We start from the raw sequence: 3,630 nt of genomic DNA, 5'->3' as shown, positions 1-3,630 counted from the left end.
GGGACCCGAGGAAGGGGAGCCCTGCTGAACCTCGATCTGGAGGTGGAAATAGGGCGTCATCCAGCACACCCCTCACCACTTCTGCAGCGCTCTGAGAGAACAGCTTCTAAATTCTTATTGATGGTGGTCAAAAATTTGTGCTTAACTCCACTGTAGTGACAGAACGCAGGAAGGTCCCTTGGGCAAGGTAGGCATCTGAATGGGGTAAAACAGAGCGCCTCAGGGGATTGCCAGTGTTAGGAGCTCAGAGGAGAAGGGCTCTTGGGGTAGCGGTTTCACCACTGTCTTGCCAGTCAGCTATGCGCCTGCAGCCGAGCACCTAACCAGACCAAGAGACCAAGATTTTAAGGACTTGTAGAAGCAGCCACAGGGATAAGGTGCCATTCGTTGAGCTCTCTGGAAGGGGCAGACTGGAGCCTGTGTAGGAAGACGGTGACAGAGGAGTGTCCTCCTTGTCCCAGGAGAGGGCAGAGCGGATGTGCAGTGTAGCCCAGATTTGGGGGCCAGAACAAGACAGGGGCCTGGGTGGCAGTTCCTCAAAGCAACTAAGGGCTCAATCAGGCATGGAGATGGTGTTAACCTCTATCTCTGGCTAAAGTGTGAGCATCTTTGTTCTGCATCCAAGCCTTAAAGAATTGAGGGAGAATGAGGAGCAAGAAGGGGTGGGTGTCCATCAAGCTGTAGCTTTTCTCCCTTCCCTCCCTTCTTCTCTCCTTTTCTCGCTCCCCCTCTCCTTTCCTTATGCAGTTATTCTTGCAATGCACTTTCCTGAGACCAGGCTTGAGTCATTCTGTGAGAAGGAATCTGTGTTCTCTAAGCTGTTTCTCTGCTTTTGTAATTTATTTTTTGGCTTCCCCCCAGTTTTCTAGTGAAGCGCTCTTTGAACAATCTTAGCCTTGTCTGGACGCTTGAGATTTGCCCACATTTGGGCCAAGAGAATCAAGGGGTTCCAGGGCCCCTGGAAATTTAGCATGGTGGGCCAGCAGCTGTCTCAGCTGGATTTGCAGGAAACAGCTGGCGGAGCCAGGGCAGAGAGAGGTGAAACCTCGAGAGAGGAAGAGATTGAGAAAAGGGGAGAGATGGGCGCAGCTGCAGTTGCTAAGCTCTTCCTGCCTGAGCTCCCCATCTCAGGGGCCTGACTGGCCGCCACACCCCCTACCCTGGCTCTGCTCAGAGAGAAACAAACGAGCTGAAGTGATGCCCTGGGGACTATAAACAGGGGCACACAGTATCTGCCAGTAATCGGACCTAGGGCTCTTACCTTAGAGCACGGGTGCATTCACCTGCAAAGCTTAACAGCACCTGGCATGTGATTCAGCTAGAGGGGATTATGCCCCTAGACACCAGACCGTGACTGGGGATGAGATCCAATCAAGGTACGCGGCATTCAATGGAAACAGCAGAGAACTGGAGGAACTTGGGTCTCTTCTGTTAGGTTGGTAAACGGAGAGTCTCTCAGAGATTTGTGCGAGGTTCTAGCCTGTGCCTGGCTGGAGGCCCTCCCCACCCCACCTGCCTTACTCAAATGGGCCTTGATTGTTTTTATGTAAAGATTCGGAATTATGGCACAACCAGAGAAAGACAGCCATTTCCTCGACTTATTGCTAGCGGGCCTTTTGGAAGAAATGGAGGAAGTTGGGAAGATGTTGGAGTCACGCAGAGAGTTTTCTTGGGGTGCCTTCTCCTAACCCCCTCATGTTTTGCAGACTCAGGCTTGGTTCCCGGGCAGCAGCGGTTAAATTGAAATCTTGATTCTCTTGGTAACTTGATGGCTTAGTTTAGGCTTCAGGTTGCTGTTCCATGAACTGCCTTGAAATTTAATCACCCAAATTTATTTCCTAGAGTGTTTTTCACCGTCTCCTCCTCCAGGCCCATTAGTCACCGTCCTGTGACCTGACAGAGTGATTATTAAAGACCCCATAGTTCCCTTTCACTAGATTTAGGGGTGTTGGTAACTCTGGAGGCAAGTTCTCACTCCAGTCACAGTTGGGTGGATTTTCCCTCAATTGGTTGTGAATCTTCCCTAAGGGCATCCTCTCAAGCCCGGGGGAATGACACCGGGGATGTTCTGTTCTTCCTTCTGTACTAGAGGGATGGTTACTTAGTCTTCTAGGGCTGGTGTTCTGGGGCTGAGGGTCACGTTACCCTTTGCCCCGGGCACATCACTGACATCTCCCAGCCTCAGTTTCCCTTTTGGTGAAAGGGGGATGACGCACGCGGAAGAGGAGTGCCGGGGCACACAAGGAACGCCAGCTCCCTTCCTGCCCAGCTGGGGCAAGCCCCCGGCCTCCCTTCCAGGACGCTGGCAGGGAAATTTTATCAGTCTGAGTGGGAAGCATTCTCACAAAATTTTCCTTCAAGAGTAGTTCCACGTATGAAGTGTTTACCTGTCTCCTTTCCCGACCTAGTCTGCCTTGAAAGCAGGGATTGCAGACACGCACAATGACAGGTGCCGGGCGGCTGAGCACCATCGGGGACAGGAGGGTGCGAGGCCTGTGAAGAGGAGACGCTGTCTGTTGTCTGGGAACAGTTGTTTCCAGGGGCGAATGAGGCGCAGTGTGATCTTCCCTTTTTTTTTTTTTAAAGAGAAGTCAGATATCAGCATAGTTTGGTGGAAAGTCAGAAATTTTAAATGCTTTCAAGGAGTTAAAAAATTAAATATGGGGTGAGAAAAACACAGTATGGCACCTCGCTGCTTAAGGTCAGGACCTTTGCACCTGGCAGGTTCTGGAGAGGATGCTCTTGTTTCTGTGGCCTGCCACCCTCTCCCCACCCCCCCAGAATTAGGCACCCCTGCCCTCAGCTTGGTTGACCTCTGGAGGCAGCTACATGGACCCGCTCCTCTCCTGTGGACATGTTGGGCCACTTAAAGGTTATTCTGTAGAAACCTCAACCAACAAGTCAAAAGATGAGTTTCCTGCTCTTAATAGATAATTTTTATTGGTTTTGCAATAAACGTATGAAATAAAAACAATAGCAATAAACCAGCTCAACAAGAAATCGAAAGACACAGGCCCCCAAAGCCCTTCCCGCCTCTTCTTAATGAGTCTCTAATTTATAGACCGATGAGCAGGCCCACTTTTCTTTCCCCGAGCTTTGCAAACTTTTCCATCTCGGAGGCCCCTGTGCTCTGGGGGGCCTGTGTGCTCATTTCTGCGCAGCTGCTGTAACGGAAGCCGGGCGCAGCGGTGCCAGACAGGAGGCTCTGCCTTGGGGCCCAGGGCCGGGGCCCTGCTCTGTTTTCCTCTGTCTAGAATGGTCTGCCCCTTACAATGTCACATCTATCAATGGAGGGCAGAAAGGGAGACTGACCAGGATGAAATGATTGGCCAAAGACCACAGTTTAACTTTTGGACAGCAAAGTGATCAGGGGGTGAGCATGCATAGCATGCAGAGCCTGGGGGTGCGGGGAGGGTCTTTTACCTTCTAAACCTCTGACATTTATCTTTTGGGTTGTGCAGAATATTGCTTCTCAGCTTTTTGGCTAAGATCGAGTAGATCGTGCAGAATATTTTTAGCCTGTGGTGCTAAGCCTTTTCCAAGGACCCCGATCTGCATTTCCTGTGTCTGCTAATGCTAAGCAGCACCAAGGGATGGTGACGTTGGTGGCTTTGTGACACTGATGAGACG

The sequence above is a fragment of the Phyllostomus discolor genome, chromosome 5 (genome assembly GCF_004126475.2).
Source record: "Phyllostomus discolor isolate MPI-MPIP mPhyDis1 chromosome 5, mPhyDis1.pri.v3, whole genome shotgun sequence".
NCBI classification, from domain to species: Eukaryota; Metazoa; Chordata; class Mammalia; order Chiroptera; family Phyllostomidae; genus Phyllostomus; species Phyllostomus discolor.
The sequence above is the reverse complement of the archived record's forward strand: the minus strand, read 5'-3'. Positions refer to the sequence as shown.